Source organism: Abramis brama (assembly GCF_963993115.1).
Source record: "Abramis brama genome assembly, chromosome: 20".
In the NCBI taxonomy this organism is placed as follows: domain Eukaryota; kingdom Metazoa; phylum Chordata; class Actinopteri; order Cypriniformes; family Leuciscidae; genus Abramis; species Abramis brama.
In genome coordinates this window covers 28,826,219-28,845,958 of record NC_139982.1, presented here as the reverse complement: position 1 = coordinate 28,845,958, position 19,740 = coordinate 28,826,219, and the positions used below count along the sequence as shown (strand labels likewise).

General features: G+C 38.2%; 1 protein-coding gene across 2 annotated transcripts in view; it reads left to right on the top strand.

Annotated features, from left to right (window-relative positions):
• plxnb2b (plexin b2b) overlaps positions 1–19,740 on the top strand; it is a 153,645-nt gene that overhangs the window by 91,029 nt on the left and 42,876 nt on the right. Inside the window, exon 3 of one of the 2 annotated variants that reach the window (XM_084094826.1) lies at positions 7,004–7,076. The exons of the other annotated variant lie outside the window; for it this stretch is intronic. The gene's annotated coding sequence lies outside the window, so the exon portion shown is untranslated. The remainder of the gene's footprint in view (positions 1–7,003; positions 7,077–19,740) is intronic. 2 annotated transcript variants of the gene reach the window in all.

The window sequence follows — 19,740 nt, the reverse complement described above, 5'->3', positions numbered from 1 at the left end:
TCAGTATTGTAGAGATTACCCCCATCCTCCTCATTCGCCAGCGTTTTGCGTGCAGGAATAAACCAGATGTAGCCTTTTCACTCACTGTGAGATGAGGATTTAAAATCTGCCGCTGTCAGCCTCCTTCAGAACGCTTCATAAGCATCTTTGAGACAAAATTTCACTAAGCCGACTGCTTGCTTTTCTCTAGCCCATTCATGCGGACCGCACAAGTGTTGTGCTTCTGAACGCGCGTCCATTTTCACTGTAATCACTGTTTATTTTAATCAAGTGCTGGGGAAAGACCCTTTCTTTATGTTGTACAGTGTTTGGATCGAGTACAGTGTTTGTCAGAGAGACGATATTTTACTTTTAACTTTACTTTCAACATAGCGCGTTATGTTATTGAGAAACTTCATTACTTTTACAGTGGATGTCTATAAGAATCGCACTGTTTTACTTTTGGGTTGTTGTAAATTTGGCTTTACTAGTGTTTGTAAATGCGCTTGAATTGTAGGCAACCTTTTCAATGGCTGAAATCTACAATTAGGGAACACTTTAGTTTAGGGTCCAATTCTCACTATTAACTAGTTGCTTATTAGCATGCATATTACTATATTGGTACACTGTAAACCCTAACGTCATTAATAATTAATTGGTTTGAGTAGGACAAACTTAAATTAAACTAATTAGTTCAGTCAAATTAACTTTTATGAGTATTTAGCACTTTCTTTTTCTTTCAAGTTCACAGAACTGATATATTTTAAGTAAACTTGAACTAGTAATCTGATTACATAACTTGCGTTACCCCAACACCGCTTGTTGCTTCTCCACAAAGTAATCAAATTTCAGTTATTTCAGTCTTCTCTCGTTCTGTTTTGTTGTTCACCACTGGCACCCATTCCCAGCGTTCTCTGTCCCAGGCTGCCAGTCGTGGGGGGTGAACAAGATATCCGGTTTATCTGGGTCGGAGCCAGGAATCTTTAGAGAAAAGCAAACAGGAAAAACTGGTGCGTTCCTGAGGGAGCCCTTCGCATTTATGTGAATCTTTCTGATTTCCATATGCTAAAACCGCAGTTAAACTTCTATAAATCAAGCCCTGCGTGCCATGCATTCGCTTCGGCACGCATGAATTTTGAATGGCAGCGCGACTACAGTGGCTTCTCAGGAGATGATCCCGGTCCCCGATGCCACGGTTTCTCCAAGCACGGAGGAAAATGGAAAATCTTTGAGAGAACTTCCACAACTTTGTGCAGAATCCCTCGGCATTTGCCATTGTATCGCAGGCTTTAATGACATTCAGAGATGGTATAAACACGTGTTTTATCTTTGAGGAAACGCAGCAGGAGAGAATTGTGCTGTATTTATTGTGGGATCCGTTGCAAGAGAGAGAGAGAGAGAGAGAGAGAGAGACATGGGGGTCTCGGTTGCCCTGAAAACTTGAAACACTTGAATGTGTTTTTCACAGGTTCAGAAACAGGTGTTTTTAGAAGTTTAATTCTGGAGAGGGTTTAAGCGTAACTCAAATGTTAATGAGATAAGCCCGCCGAGCGTCTGGATCACAGAGAAACATGCTTATCTGGTTTGGCAGGGTTGAATTAACAATAAATAAATAATAACGCTAGAATTGTTTGCCTTCACCCTCTGTGTTTTCAGTTTGTGCGGCGTTTGCCGTCTCTGGAGACTGTCGGCACGTGCGTCAACTGAACGTATCGTCGCTCGCTCGTCCATCAAGTCTCAAATCTGTATACTTCACGCTTTTATTCCCTGAGGGCTCTTTCACATCAGACCGTTTTGTTTGTTTGTTTGGTGTAAAAGCAATTTTTAGAAAATATATTTTGAATTAAATTTACTTTTCTCGCCCTTTAGGCAACATCCCTGATTCTTGTTTCAAGTATAAACCTCATTCAATGTTGTTAGATTTAGGCTTAGCACAAGAAAGAACAAGGCTTAATACCTTGACATTTTTATATTGCAGCAAAAATTAGGTTTAATCTTTGTATATATATATTATTATTATTTTTTTTATTATACCCAAGCAATCACGGTTCGAGAGATGGTTGAACGTTGAATCTAGTGTAGTTGGGGGAAAGTGGATCTGTTAACCCCATTACATTACTGTATGTAGGTCAGAAGATTTACAGCTTACGATCGATCACGGCACAATCAGCTCCGGCCATTTTTCATCCCCATAATTGGAAACTTTGCAGCAGGACGTGCTAGTTTAGGCTTGTTTTGTCAGGACATTGTGCTCGACTCAGATACGGTTTAGTTTACTCTTCTGTATGGGTTTGTGCTGAAAAGATCAGTTTGATGCACAGAAAACCATTCTGTTGGGCTTTTTTTTTAATCTCATTGTAATACCTGATAAACATTTATTTTCCCGAAGAGCTCTAAATCTCTCTGCAGCTCATGATCTGGACTGAACAATACCCATGATTCATAGCAATATTTATTATACTTATAAGAGTCAGGGAGTTGCTGGTTGATATAATATGAAATAATAAAATATATTATTATTATTATTATTATTATTATTATTGTGGTTTTGAAAAGCGTATTGTGTGTGAATAAAAAATATAAAATATCTATAAAGTGTATAAGTATATATGTGTGTATATGTGTAAAATTATATATATATATTTAATTTACATAATATAAAATACTATATATATATGTATATGTGTGTGTCTGTAATTCTAAATTGTATAATTTATTTATAAATGTATTGAGTATATATATATATATATATATATATATATATATATATATATATATATATATATATATATATATATATATATATATATATATATATATATATCCATGTGTGTTAAATTATATAAATGTTATAATTGATTTACATAATGTGAAATAATAATGTATAATTGATTTTATTATATTTATCATTATTATTATTATTATTATACAGAAAAAAAAAAAAATATATATATATATATATATATATATATATATATATATATATATATATATATACACACACTGTATATATAATCAAAATGTATTAAATTATATTAGTTCTATTAAATTTGCATACAATTTTTATTTTATATATTAATAATTATACATTTTATTATGTTTATTACTATTATTATATAGAATATTATGTAGGCTATATTATTTTATTTTATTTTTGAAATTATATATATATATATATATATATATATATATTTATATATATATATTTTTTTTTTTTTTTTTTTTTTTTTTTTTTTGCTTGCATATATATATATATATATATATATATAGTATTTATTATTGTAATATGAGTGTCTTATAGTATAATTGAATATAATTAAATTTGTTATTATATTATTTCGTGTTATTATATATCAGTTGGAATGCTAAGGGATTTTTCTCTCCTGATATTTCATACACAAACTCTTCTAGAATATCAGAGCAGATGGTTATCAAATACATGAGGCTCAAATGTGTCAGCGCTCTCAGGTGGTTTCCATAGGCAACAGAATGGCGCGCACATGTTGAACATGCACTAAATCACTCGCATTTATTAAATTCTACTGTCTCTCGCACTTCATTCTCTTCATTGAGCCTTGGACCGGGGGTTCTCACTCTGAGGTCGTGTGCACTGGTCACGGCTGATATTTATAAAGGCTTCTCCGTACATATGCTGATCCAACGCTGGCCTCCTCCGTGCCCCGAAATACATATTCATCAGGATATGAAAGGTTATAACTTGTCCTGCATCAGCAGTTCGGCTCACTTCTTAATTAGATCTTATATTTCATCTGAGCTTTGAGCTAAAACTTCAGCTAAAACTGATTACATCCAGACAAAGTTGTAGCGCAAACGCCGCGTGACGCTAGTGGCTGAACATAGCGACGAACCCCCACGTCTAGCAAAGTGTTTGAGCTTTGATTTTGCTCTAATGGAGGTTGTGTTCGCCTCTGGTTGCACAAATACTGCTAATTAGGCTTTGGTGTGAGTAATTAAAGTAGTGTAGCGTGACCAGCAGAAGAAACAAGTGCATTTAGCGAGAAAAGCAATTAGCGAATTTAGTTCCTGCAAAGATCATTTATACTTTTTTAATAATTTAGTTATTTAGGTAGTTTAGTTTCAAACCCTAGTGAGCTACATAGGCAACTGCCTGAAAAGTGAAATGCTACCTTTTAAGTGACCAATTTAGGGAGCAAATGTTTTGTCATGGAAATATCACATGGGAGGCTCACAATTGATGTTAGCATTAGCATTTCGCTATGGTAATATGGAGATGCTCTAATAAAAAGCCTTAAAGAGCAACTTGCAGGTAAAAAAAAAATCTAAATGAATATATAACCGTGTATGAAAATACCATATGAAAAGATAATGCAGGATTTAAAATGTTTTAAAACGACATAATGACACCAATTTAGTAGATAAAGTGAGCGTTTCTTTGACTGCTCGTACAAACCGCTTTTTTTTCAACATCGCGTCATTTTACGTCACACGAGGGAGACGTGTGCTGTGCTCTGCCGCAGCTCAGTGCAGAGTGGGTTGGTATTCAGTAAGAGCGGTCGTGAGACAGTGTGTTTTCAGTAGTTTTTGTATTTCAATTTATCATCGTCATGGTAAATTTATGTGTTTGTGGAGCTTGCAAAAACTCCAGCCTGTCAGGACATCGAGTCCACCGGTTTCCTAACAGGAAAAAGGACGGTGCTATCTTTCGTGCCTGGGTGCGGGTTGTGCAGGTGAAGAGACGGGATTTCTCTTCCGCGTCGGCTTCGGAAAACGCGGTCGTGTGTAGCGTTCACTTCAGATCGGAGGATTATCGTCCCGGCGATATGAAGGAGTTCAACATGGGATACCGAAGTAAGAACCGGGTGAGACTCAGAGCTAGTGCGGTTCCTTCAGTGCACGCATCTTCGGGTTCTCCCGCTGGATGTAGGCGCGAGCACAACATCAACTGGCAAACGCAATGTAAGCGGAACGAAACTGAGCTAACAGTTACTCGTTATTGTGTTTGTGTGGACCGTTTATCAGTTTGGACCAGTGCGGCGCGAGCCTGATCAAGCAACACTGTAGCCTAACTGCGAGATCCAGTAAATAAAGAATTCGCCACTGAAGTAATAACATCGCTGCGAGATCTAGTGAGAAATATTCACATTTCTCCGTTATTAACGGATCAAACAGCGCTGACGTGAAAACCAGGAATAAACATTGTGCAATGAATGAACGAACTATCCAGTGTCCATAGATCAGCAACATTCACCATGGCTTTACTGTAGTAACACTAACTGCAACCATGGAAAGTTTGGCATTTTCCACTAAGGCCCAGTATGCATCCACCTCCCTGCAACACTTACTTTCCTCAGCTGTAAACATTGCCTCGCATTTCCCACACAAGCACCTATGGAACAAAAAATGTATCAGGAATAAATATCTCTCTGTCTCTCCATGATAAACTGCTAAGTTATATCACGTAACGTTAGTCTGGGCGGATATTAATGAGCATGACAAACGCCTGATCAAAGCTTAGTTTCTGTTATTGTAAGTTCCAATATGTTCTGTCTAACATTAATCCTGGCCTGTCCCTGCTCTCTTGGCAGCCTAGCAGGCTCATAATTGTATGGCTGTGGTCCGTAAACAATTTCCTCAGCGTCCGAAATGTCATTGCAATCCATATTTCCCTGTTGTTTGAATCGACCGCTCTCCCTCGTGCTACGTCACGACTCTCGCCCGTCACGCCCATTTTCAGATGCGGAAGTAAAATTTTCTCACAAAAACGACTCCAGAAGCCACTGTAGCATATTTATAATTTTTTTTTAAAGAAAATCTAGTTCCTACATTATTTTTCTATACATTGACTTGTTGGGTCTTCTAACCTGCAAGTTGCTCTTTAAGCATTTTTTTTTTCAATACTTGCAGTATATTTCTGTTCTCTCTCTCTCTCTCTCTCTCTCTCTCTCTCTCTCTCTCTCTCTCTCTCTCTCTCTCTCTCTCTCTCTCTTTCTCTTTAGTAATTGAATTTTCGTGTCTTTTTGCACTTGGACAGATACACACAAAAATATGAATATCCTCGTAATCACAGTCGGTTATGTCTTAAGTGAACGTAAACAGTCGAGAAAGAAACGCATGTGTAACAGTATATTGGATCTGTGCAGATCTTAAAGGGACAGCAGCCTAAAATTCCAAAACAAAAGACAAAGAGAAAATAACTTTTGTAACTATATTTGTAATGTATATTTTATTTATAAAGTAAAGTGTTATTTTACATTTGATTACAGTTTCTGCATCTGAATACCTGAACATCTTCATTTCAGTCGTATCTTTGTTCAGTTGTATTTATTTGTGCAGTTGCTAATTTGTTTATATTAGTTAGGCTGGTTGTTTTTGGTGTGGTATTTTTAAACCATAGTCAGAATTTCCTTGTGTAAGTGTTCTTTAGCCTGCTAAGTTTTGTTCATGGTATTCACCTACAATTATATGTTTTGCAATAAGATTTAGAATAAATTAGGAATCGATAAGAATCGGCATCGATAAGCAACATCGGAATCTTTCAAATTCAAACGATACCCAACCCTAATCAGGAGCGAAGCTCATTAGATTTTGAAGCACAGCCTCTGAGGGCTTTTACTACAGTCTGTCAATCAAACATTTGTGTGATTTCCAGTGAACTCCGTCACAAGTCTTGTGGACGACACCCAAGTGTTTCTGTGATGCTAGCTAATGCTAAGCCCCGCCGGAGAAACCTCGACCGTCTGGTCTCCACACTGCACATTGACATGTCGTGTCCTCCACCCCTCCCTCACTGCGAGGCTCTAACTTATTTACGCCTCTGAAATCCCCCCTAATAAGGGTACTTACATTGATTCTCTCCCTAACCAGGCTCCATTACAGATTAAACAGGTCTATGGAAGAGAGAATGACGAGCTGAATGAGAGAGAAGATTATAGGAGCCGTGTGATTTATCTGAATGTGTTTCACACACCTGATTTTCTCTCTCTCTCTCTCTCTCTCTCTCTCTCTCTCTCTCTCTCTCTCTCTCTCTCTCTCTCTCTTTCAGTGCTGTTGAAGTTGAACAGACAGACACCTCACTCTTATGTCAAGCATCAATTAAAGCAATTTTCGCCTGGGAAGTAAGTGTCTTCCTACTCTGTTTGGGATTATTAATATCTCCACTACAGCTCTGGTTGATTTTTTTTTTTTTCCCTGCTTAAAGGAACAGTTCACCCAAAATGAAAAATTCATGTCATTATTTACACACAGCCGTTCTCTTGTTATTCCACACTTGTCTGCGGCACAATACAGAAGACTTTTTTTACATGTATCTAAATGTACTGATAATATACGATTAAAACTGTGGGATAAAAGAAAATACATTTCTAGAACATGTATAAATATATAAATGAACACATATGTAACGCATATATAAATAAATAAATAATATATTATTTTTATTAAATATTTAAAAATAAATTAATACTAAAGTGGCTGAATAATAATATAAATAAATAATAATATTAATAATATTTTTTTGAATATTAAGAACAAATAATTTTAAATATGTTAACAATTATATTGAAATATATATATATATGCCTTTTTTTATTTTTACAGGTAGGCTACATGAACATGTAAAAACAATATATATGCATACATATATATTTATTTTATATATATATTTTATATACATACACACACACATACACACACACACATGTATGTATATATATATATATAAGCATAAATACCATTGCATGAACACGTTCAGTTATGCTGTTCAATGTCTAATGTCTTCAAAAATTCTTTTTTTTTTTTTTTCTGTTCAATGACACAAAAAAAATAACTACAAATGTATCTGTAATGATAGGAGGTGATTAAAATGAAAGACTTCTCATTGTTGTGTGACTCCTTTAAGGTGTGTCTCTTAAAAGCAGTCGCTGGAACATCAATCACATTGTCAGAGCGATGCCCCCTATCTGCCACATGATGCATCATCCTTGAAAACTTCAGGACGATCTCACTGGATCCAAAATTATTCCCAAAACTGTCCTGTGTTTAATTGATGGCGGTGGGAAGATGAGTTTTGAATATTTATCGGTCGATTTTAAAACAAGTGGCAGAAATGCCAAGGGAGATTCCATTAGCAGAGCTTCATTTAGCATCAGTGAGGAGTCTCATGAGAACAGTTTCCGAGTAAACTCTTAGACAGGTGTTTCTTCAACTATGGGCACTTTTTGTCCCTGTGGACTTTTAGAAAGTAAACTCTTGTAAAACACATTTATTGCACACTCTCCCTGGTTTACTAGCCTTCTAACAATGTCAAACAGTTGACATGCATCACAGGAGAAGTCTGTCCTTTTGTGAATTATACAGTATGAATTACACACATTTATTATTAATAATATTTTCTGAAATGTCATTTCCAACAGTGTTATTTTCTATTACATCTCAATTATGTATAGTGTAAATGACATTCTAAACATTTTTAAAACAAATGGCAGATTCTGTTGTCTTGCTAAGACTATTTTTTAACTATCATTTTATGTATTCTAAATGCACATAATTACATGTCATATTAATTATATTAAATTAAACAATTAAATATAGTTTTTCATTATATTAAATCTTAATTTTTTTTATATAAAATCATTTTAAAAATTGCATTTGAGAAATGTACTTAATTTTTATTTTTGTCATTGTATGTGAAAAATAAAAAGTAATACAATTATATATAAATTACATTATATATACATTTTATTTTTTCATTTATATATATTATATATATATATATATATATATAATGATTAAATTAAACATATAGTATGTTTTTATATTAAATTAAACAGAAAAAATAAATATATATATATATATATATATATATATATATATATATATATATATATATATATATAACAAAATTACATTTAATATATTCAGATTTTTTTTTTTTTTTTTTTTTTTTCTGTCTGTCTGGATCTTGGAAAAACATAAAACAATAAGACTTATATGACACATTTTCTAAGTACTTTGTTACCAAAGGATGAACGTTTTTCACCTTCATATCATATAAATAATGCTGAAATCTCTTTCCCCTGTAACCAAAGCTGAAGAATCACCTAGACGCGTGTGCATGGTCTCTGTTTGCTCCGTCACTCAGACGTCTCCTCATGACTCCAGAGGAGCGGAGAAATTGGCTTTACTTAGTAGAGCAAGACACACAGATAGCGCGAGTCAACTACATCTAGAACTCCATTTAGGGATTGAATCATCAGTTTCCATTTGGACCTTCTCCGGCGAATCTGAAATGAATGTTTGTGCAGCTTGGCCTCGTCGGTGGCGCTCACCCCGAAGCTTAGAGTGCTTGTCTGATGATTTTGGAAGTGGACCGGGGACAGACCCCGAGCTTGGATGAGCCGGCTGATGCCACAGGTGATAATCACGCCGTGTGTGTGTGTGTGTGTTCAGGGTGGCTGTAATTATCAACAGAAGGCTGTGGAGATAAATGAGAGCAAGCGACTGACAGGCGGTGGTTATCTGAGCCGAGCTTGAGCGTCGATAGCCGGCGAGAGAGATTTTAACAGTAGCGTGTCGGCTAAAGCCTGGCTTTGATGTTGTCCAATCCTGCCTGAGCCCTACAACATTTCCTTATTGGCGAGATATGAAAGGATAACGTGGATGTGTGTGATCATATCTGTTTAGCCATGTGGGAAATTCTGCCACTTATTTAAACCAATGCCAGCACAATAAAGGGAGTTCTCAGGTGTCTCAGATGGCCTTATTTCAGCTGTGAAAGTCCACTGTTTTGTATCGCATCCCTAAGTCTCCTTTTCCTTTAAAAGGGACGTATCATGAAAGACAGGATACTTTTTTGCTAGTTCAGATTGGAAAGACTATTGAAACTCGAGCTTTTACAATGCAAAACACCTCCTCAGATCAACCACACTGCATTAAAGGGATAGTTCACGCTAAAATGAAAACTAAGTCATCATTTACTCACTCTGGTGTTGTTCTAATGCCATATGCCCTTCTTTCTTTTATCGACCAGCATCAAACTGTTTAACACAAAAGTATCACAGAATGATCTCACGCGACACATGTCAATATTCCCAGTGTTCTGGGGGTGTACGATATATAATTAAAAATCCTGACCTTGGCCGTTGATCTTCTGTGCTTGACTGCATGTTCGTCTGACTCGATTGGTGCCACAGTTCACTGAGTCTCACCCAGAAAAAGCACACAAGTTGTGAGAAACCAGCATGCAGTGTAGATGACTTCATTGATTATAATGGGAATGTTTATATAATTGTGTCGACACCAGGGCTTGACAACATGAACTTTTTTGTTTACCAGCCACTCAGCATTTTCACTGGCCACAATTTTGACACCGATACCATGGGGGAAAACTGCCTTACAGATATATTTAATATTATCTCATAATTTTGCAGCAGGTTTATTAGGCTACTGTCACTTTAAGACCTGACGCACAGATCCATTATACTGTTACACATGCGTTTTCTTTCTCAACTGTTTACGTTCACTTAAAACATAACTGACTGTGTTTTGGTGAATACTCACCAACAACGGCATTTTGACATTATTTTGTGTGTTTTTGACTGTTTAAGCGCAATAAGCAGTGAAAATTAACTCAATGTAGTCCTGAGAGGCGGCTTTATGTGCCGCACTTTGAATGTGAGCACAAAATCTGCGGGAACGAGTCAAATTATGAAGAATCCCACGCCGAAATTCAAGCCCTGTAACAGCAACAATATTCATCCGGAGCAAATGAAATGAGTGAGTGAGGAGAGGCGGGGTTGTGTGTCACTCGCTGTTGGAGAGGTGAGAGAGAGAGAGAGAGAAGCTGGTATCGTGTATCTGTTCTGCGGAAAGCGAGTATTGGAAGCTTTTCAGATATTTCAGTTTTGCTATGTGTTCAAAAATTATATTTTTGACAACACTACATCGCACTTACTTTTTTTCAGATTGCTTTTTTAAAAGACTACAATTGATATATTATAAATAAAATTCAACCCGTCAAAGTGGCGAGTAGGAGTGACTGCGTTACACGCCACTGCTGAAACACACACACATTTGTCAGGTTGGTGAGTGTTAATGTCAAGCCCTGGTCGCCACAAACCACTCCAAGGAGACAAGAATAAAAAGCATAAACAATCTAACAAGTTATTATCTTGTTTTCATAGATATGCATTGGTAGTTCCACTGTAGAGCCTATATATGTAGTAAATAGAATGTTTTGATATATGAATAACATGAGACAGCATTTTATTTATCCTACAATAAAGTGAGAGTTTGAGAGTTATAATGAAATAGTAATAAAAGCGGCTGTTCTATTCTTTTGAATTCAAGAACCTCTGATGTACAATACGACCCTTTTAAAAGCATTCATAAAGCATTACTGAAGGAATCATCTCTCTGAATGGAGGATGGCCAGGGTCGCTCCGGACCGCCTGCTGTGAGTGACAGTTCCCTGATCATCTCCCTGATTTCAGAACCTAATTACCCGACACGTCCGCGCGTCACTCGCCACTATCACCCGCTGCATCAACAGAGAGATGGACAGACAGAGCTAAAGCATAACTAATGTGATATGAATCCCACCAGCACCAAAAGCAGGAGAGAAATATAATTAAGGATCAGATGTCAGTCTGTTTGGATGCGCGCTCTCTGCTTATAGCCCTGCCGAGGGAAGCAGAAGCGCTATTTTTAGAGCAGCGGATGACAAGAGGGGTCAGGCGTGACCGGTAGCCACTGTCCTTACGACACCTGCTCCGGCCCGAACCAGGTGTGCGAGAGATAAACGTGTTAGAATTGCTGGCCTGTGCAAAAAAAAAAAAAAAGACACGAGAATCACCTTAGTATAGGAGGAAAGCGCGCGGTGTTGCAGCTTCTGCGCGTTATATCTGATGACCTCTTTGTGTTGAGCCGCTTTTGTTGGAGTTTGTGCTTTTCGGCCGGGGACTTTCAGAAGTGCTGAGGGGACAGAAAGGGCCCGGGCGGCGAGAGAGGGGACTGACGTGTGTCTGAGGGTTTACAGCGCTGACATTTGGTGGAGAGGGGTGTTGTGAAAGCGCAGACGCATGTATGTTGATCTTAAGGAAAGGTCAGGCTTGTCTCGACGGAGTTAATCAACTGCTCCTCTCTCCAAACCGCTGTGGGTCCCGCGCGCTCCACAGCGCCGAGCTTCATTTGCATGCATTTGTAAATGCGTGTGTGTGTGTGTGTGTGGTGAGGGGTTTGCTTTAGGTGTGTGAGCTGCACATGAACTTAATTGGTCAAAGTTGTAGTGCTATTAATTACGGGGAAAGGGAGAGAGTGAGGGATCAGGACATGGGCTGATTCAGATGAAGGGTTTTGTGGATCAGTGTCCTCCAGCTAGAAAGTTTTCATTTAACTCAAACCATGATTTGGTGCAAAACTTTGCAGTAATGGAAATACATTTTTTTACATTTTTTAAAGGTAAAATTATTTTGTTGAATCTAGTTATACTTGTTTGTCTGTCTCTCTGTCGTTATGTCTGTCTAACTATCTATCTGTCCGTCCGTCCGTCCGTCCATCCATCTATCTATCTATCTTAGGGTGACCATACGTCCTGTTTAACCAGGACATGTCTGGCCAGGATTTCAAGATCGCCCAAAATGCCCGGGATTCGGCTTTTGCTTTCTACAGTCACCATTCATTATGTTTACATTATTACATTGTTTGACACTGACACGTACGTGCCAGCTTTGCAGGTCATGCATTCTGCTTCACACGGATCCCGATCGAGACGACACAGGAATTTTCTTAGCAATGCTAAAACACACATCAACCGATCACTGGTTTAGCGTTCATGTAAACACTACATTCAGATTCACCAATCGGAATTAATTCAGTCCTACTGAATCAAAAGGTGTGCATGTAAACAAAATGAATGGCGACAAGAAAGCAAAAGCCGAATCCCGGATATTTTGGGCGATCTCGAAATCTGTCTATCTGTCATTTGAACTTAATGTCATCTGTCATTTGACTGTCATCACTACTTCTATTTAAAACAATATTTTTTTTAATGAGCACAATATTTCCCCAAAGAATTGTCAGAGGCCCTTTCCTACCAAGAACGATAACTATTGCGATAACTATATTAGTGTTTACACTAGCGGACGATATCGCTCTGATACCGATTGATATCGATTGATTCTGATTGGCTGTCAATGTTTTTATCGTTCATCAGCTAGGAAAAGTCATTCTGAACGCGATTCCAACGATATCGTTTATCTGTGCCGTTATCGTTATAGTTGTAGTTTGGACTAACATTCAGAAGTCGAAACACTCACAATACACTTAAAATACTGAACACTTGTTATTTGAATGCTGGAAATTTCCTGCAGGAATGTATTACTCTCTCTCTCTTTGTGTGTGTGTGTGTGTGTGTGTGTCTCAGTGCTGGTTAAGGGCTCTCATTAGTGCGTAGAGACCAGGGGGATTCGCTGAGTTCGGTGGCTCTGTAATGCAGAACCATCACAGCCTGATAATTGTGTTTGTATTGCAGTTACCCAGCGGCTCTTTGACTGACAGCTCGGGAGCGCTGAGCGTTTTGTGCTGTCGGAGACTCCAAAATCAGAACCGCTAAACGTGCATAAAACACACTACAACAGCTCTACACCGTGAAAATTATTTTTTTTTTATGGAAAAGACACAGATACTGACTTAAGAAAAACGTGTTTTGCATCATGCTCAGCATACAAACGCAAATCCCCCTGCTATTATTATTATTTTAAAAATGAAACGTCCATGGCAAAATCTGTGAATGTTTGATATGTTATTGTGCATGTAATGGTTATAAACACACACAGACTCTTGGTCCTCGTGTCCCAGCAGAGCAGTGGTGTGTATCACTGTCAGTGACCTGCAAAGCTTTTATTGGCTTTATTTATTTAGCAGCCAGCGGGAGGAGAATCCGATTTCTCCCGCTCTCGTCGTGTTGACATTCTGCCTGAAGATGCTGATGGCCAATTCAAAGCACACAAGTGTTACAAACACGCTCTGATGTTCGGAAGAGTCTACACACACACACACACATTCAGAGCTCAGTCACTACTTGTCTCTGACCTTTGACCCTGATTTCACAAGCCAAACAAAAACGCTTGCTCTTTCTTTCTCTCTCTCTCTCTCTCTCTCTCTCTCTCTCTCTCTCTCTCTCTATACTGCCTACAGTATGCAATATGCAATGAAAATTGTCTAATTATCATCATAATAATCGTGTGTTAACAGTTATAGGGCCCTATCTTGCACCCAGCGCAATTGACTTTGTACACCGACGCATGTATCATTCCTATTTTGCACCCGCGCAAAGCGCGTTTTTCCCTCCACAGAAGCACGTCGCTAAACTAGGGAATGAACTTGCGCTCCCTGGGCGGTTCAGCGCAAAAAAGGAGGCGTGTTCCGGCGCAAACGTTCCTTCATGCTATTTTGCAGGTTTAGAAAACAATTGCGCCACTAACCAGGAAAAAATAGTTTAAAGTCAGTGGCGCGTTGCGCATGTTATTCATATGCTATTTTAAGGGCGCATGCTTGGCCATAATCAATGTAGCGTGTGCACAACGCGCATACACTTTGATTCTCTCATCTACACAGAAGCAGCAGTTTTCATTTTTGCAAATCATACATTATTACGATAGATAGATAGATAGATAGATAGATAGATAGATAGATAGATAGATAGATAGATAGATAGATAGACAATTTATTATAAAAGCATACATCTAGCTTACACATTTACCAAAATTATCATACGCCTTTTTAACCGAAGTTAATTTGGGTGGGTTTCTCCATCCCCAACCTCCCTGACGAGAGCGTTGCTCTCCTCGGCTGTGAACCGCTCCTGGCGCGCGCCTGGCAAATCCGCCGTTATGATAGGAATCCGCTTTAGAACAAACGCGCCTGCTCTTAAAGGGAATGTGAGATGACGCTCTGATTGGTTTATTTCACGTTACGCCCAAACCACACCTATGAATAATGAAGCTCTTCAGACCAACCCATTTTAGATTTGCGCCTGGCGCAAGAGTCATTTATCCCGCCGGGAAACTAGCAACAGCGCCAAGACCCGCCCACAAAGTCACTTGCGCTTTGCGCTTTGACACTTGCGTTTCAGATCGTTAAAATAGGGCCCATACAGTATAAGTGGCATTTAAATTAAGTAAAATTTTAAGTAAAATTTTAAGTAAAATTTTTAACACACAGACACACACACACACACTATATATAATATTTTTTATAATTATATTATATATATATATATAGAGAGAGAGAGAGAGAGAGAGAGAGAGAGATTTTTTTTTCAGACTGGGAAATTACTATTATTTCATTATTTTCATTGTTTTATTATTTAATTTATTTAATATTTTTAATTCATCATTTTTCACATTTTTTATTTAAAACTTTCATTTTCTCATGTCTCTTATTTTTTTCAGACTGGGAAATTACCATTATTTGTTGTGTTGTGTTGTGTTGTGTTGTGTTGTGTGTGTGTGCTTTTGACTTTATTCAGACCGGAAAATTACCATCATCCATTCATTCTTTTACTAGCCATTATTCTGACTACATTTTTAAAATGATTATTATTTGAAATGTTTTTATTTGGGCTTTTGCCTTTATTCAGACATAATAACCGTCTTAGTATTATCCCCATCAATAAATCAGTCTAAAAGGCCAAAAATGAAAGCAGCTCCTCTCACTTCTCTGTGAAATGGAGCCGTAAGCAGAAGAATCAAGCTTCATGCTTCAACCGACTTAATGGATGCAAAGCTACTTCATTAGAGACAATAAGGTGTGTAATAGATTCACTGTGGCGTCACAACAGTTCGAAGGGTGTGACTGAAAAATGAGGGGAAAAAAAATGAGGAATCGGAGGGAGAGAGAAAGGCACGGATGAAAGGATGGACGGATAATCGAATGGGATTGGTGGAGAATTTCTCTCCACCGTTCCATTTTTAATCTTGTTTGGCCTGGGCCAGCTGTGTCCGCCGTCCACACACAATCTCTGCGTTCCCAACGGACACTCGCCTCCGCCAGAAGGTGCAAAGAGGACCAGTAAGTGCTGGATCCAATCCTGACATGCAGACGTGTATGTGTGGGTGTGTGTGTGGGAACAGCTGGCAGCAGTGCTGAGAGGAACAATAACCCATCAGATGAGCCCAAATGTGTACGGGCGCAGCGCTCACACAGCAGAGGTGCGCTCTGGTCCTCAGGCCAGACTGTTAATGGCTCTCAGCACTGGCCCGGCCGCCATGGCCAACTGCTTGCGCGCTTCATCAAATGAAAATAAATGAAGAGCCGGTCGGGATAATCACTCATATGGAAATTCAATGGAGACTGTGACAGGAAGTTCACTGCGCACTTTCAGACCTGTTCGGCTCACAGGAGTGCTGAGGACCACATCCAGCCCCATCATTTCATTTAGTTATTGTGCTCTTCATTTTCTCTTGAAAAGAATTGTGGGTCATTCTGTCTTTCTCTTGGTAAAGCACTGTGGAATCATGCCTGTTGGCTTTGAAGCTAACTTCTGAATGCTATAGTGGACTCCTAAATGTTGACGACGAGCAATCGTTCTCTGGGAAAATGGATTAAAAAAACGAATCAATCATTAATTACTCATCTCTATACTGTCCCCTTGTTTTAAACTAATAAGTACCTGACCCCAACTAGCATTTACATACATTTATATCAATTTTTACTTTTTTCATTTTTTGTTTAGACAAAAAGTTACCATTATTTCAGTATATTTTTTGAAGATTATTTATTTATTTATTTATTTATTTATTAGATAAACCATTATTTATAAACCTTCAAACTTTAAACATTTAAAACATTTATAACTTTCTTGTCAGGCTTTCTCAAGCCAACTTCAAGGTTTGTCTTGACAAACTTTATCTAATAATAATTTATCTAATTATTATTATTATTATTATTATTATTATTATTATTTAATATTTTATTATTATTATTTTTTTCAGACTTTGGACTTAAATTAATAATGAAAAAATTAAAGTGTTTTATTAATATTTTTATTTAGTTAGTTGTTTATTTATTGCTTTTGCCTTTAGTCAATTACCAATATACTTTTCTTTCTTTTTTTCGGTAGTATTATTAGTATTATTTTGGAGTAAATTTGGTATTAACCTGGTATTTACCATTATATCAATATTATTATTATTGTTGTCTTTTACCTTTATTCAGACCAGAAAAATACCATTATTTCATTGTCATGTTTTTATTAATTTATTTATTATTATTATTATTATTTGGGGGGTGGGGAGATTACTATGAATCAGACTGTGAAATTATCATAACATTTTCTTTTTTATTATTCTTTTATTATTTTTAGTTTTTTTTTAATTATTATTATCTTTATTTTGTGGTTTTTGCCTTCATTCAGATGATGTTGGTGCATGTTTACCACCCATCAGTCTACAACTAAAAATGATCCATCTTTTATTAACGCACAAGTCCTGTGCAGACCTCTAACAACTCCATTCTGTGTTGGAGTCCGCGCACACTTTCTGCTTGAGACGTGGCTTATTTGACAGCTTGAACCCGACAGTGTCCTGTAATCTTCAGTGGCGCAGGTGAAAGACACGTGTGGACTTGCCTTGAAGGCTTGCGAGATCTAACAAGGCCGTTTTTCCTGCAGACGCCTGTTTGGAGATGCAGCGCCGAGCTGAAGGGGTTTTGTTCCTTCGCCTGACTGAGGAGAAAACGGGATTATCTCTCTCAGGCAATAATAAACCTACGCTAATGAGTCTTCTTTTCTCTCTCTCTGTCTCTCTCCTGGAGGTAAACCCCTCTGTTCTTCAGTACAGTTATAATTTAACACTCCTGGCTCTCTGCTTGGATTCCTCCAGATGTTTTTTGCTTCATTAGTGCATTAGTTGTTTCGTTGTTATTTATTCACGTGTTTTGAGACCATGTTTGCTCTGGGCTAATTCGGTATCTGTCGTCAGGTAAAGGAGTTTATCTGGCGGGCCTCGATGTCCTGATGGAGTGGGCCGCAGTGGTGCCGAGCCGGTTGGTGTTGAGCCCTGCTGCGCCGGTATTGCGTGATGTCGCGCCGCAACACTTTGATCCTGCGCAAATTTCAGGATTAGCAGGCGGATTAACAGCGCGTGTGATGGATGAAAGAGCCCGCCGCACGGGGACAGGAGACCGGATCCACGCGCGATGACCTATAACCGCACATCTGAGGGAATTTGTATTGCAACAGACGGTTTTGGGGGCTGGATGCGAGCGATTTGCATGCATAAGCAAATGAATGTTTGAAGCTACATGCCGTACAATGAGAGAGACCGAGCAGGAATTCGGTCACCCTAATCAGAGTATAAAGACTCTGTCTCTCGAAGAAGTTTTGTGTCAGGGAAAAGTTTCCCTCTACATGTTTTAATAAAAAGGTTTTTGTCTTTCATCGTGCTTAAACAAGGGAGCGCGAAGCCTTTTATTTTTCCGCCCTTCAGCCAAGAAACTGCTTTGCCCTAGTTATCAGCTGTTCGTTTGGAGTGTCTTTCATAAGACCTGTGAGCACTTTATTCAGTGAGAATGTATTTTGTGTCCTGTGTCCTTCAATCATGAATTTACAAATACAACACAGCTTTTACTTGATAAAACAACTAATTTATTTGTTTGACCTTAGATGGTAGGTTATTAAGCATGGATGAAAAAGCGTTGTCATCAGTGACAAACATCAGTCTTGTATTGCTAGGGAGTTCTGGGGTGTTGCTAGGATGTTATAGGGGGGTTCTATAGTGTTCTGTGTGGTTGCTAGGGTGTTCTCTGGGATTTCTATGGTGTTCTATGTGGTGTCTATGATTGCTAGGTGTTTTAGGTCATCACTAGGGTGTGGCTAGGATGTTATAGGGGGGTTATGTGGTGTTCTGTGTGGTTGCTAGGGTGTTCTCTGGGATTTCTATGGTGTTCTATGTGGTGTCTATGATTGCTACAGTAGGTGTTTTAGGTCATCACTAGGGTGTGGCTAGGATGTTATTGGGGGGTTCTATGGTGTTCTGAGTGGTGGCTAGGGTGTTCTCTGGGATTTATATGGTGTTCTATGTGGTGTCTATGATTGCTAGGTGTTTTAGGTCATCACTAGGGTGTTGCTAGGATGTTATAGGGGGGTTATGTGGTGTTCTGTGTGGTTGCTAGGGTGTTCTCTGGGATTTATATGGTGTTCTTCTATGTGGTGTCTATGATTGATAGGTGTTTTAGGTCATTGTCAAGCAAGCTTTAAGCATTGTCATCAGTGAAAAACATCAGTTTTGTATCTTGTATTAGTCTAGGGAGTTCTGGTTGGTTGTTATGGTGCTCTAGGGGGTTTCCAATGTGTTCTAGATGATTGCTAGGGTGTTTTGAGTCATCACTAGATTGTTAGTAGGATGTTATGGGGGGGGGTTCTAGGGTGTTCTGAATGGTTGCTATTGTTCTATGGAGTTAATACGGTATTTTGAATGATTGAAATGGTGTTCTAGGGGGGTTTCTAGGGTGTTCTATGTGGGTGCTAGGGTGTTCAAATGAGTTTCTAATGCTTTTATGGTTTCTAGTGTGTTCTGTGTGGTTGCTAATGTTTTCTAGGGGGTTACTAGGGTGCTCTGCGTGGTTTATTTGTTTGGCGTGTTCGTTTGGGGGTTTCTAGTGTGTTCTATGTGGTTGCTAATGTGTTCTGGGGGGTATCTAGGTTTTTTATGTGGTTTCTGTAGTGTTCTGTGAGGTTTCTAGGGTGTTCTGTGAGGTTGCCAATGTATATTATCGGTTTTC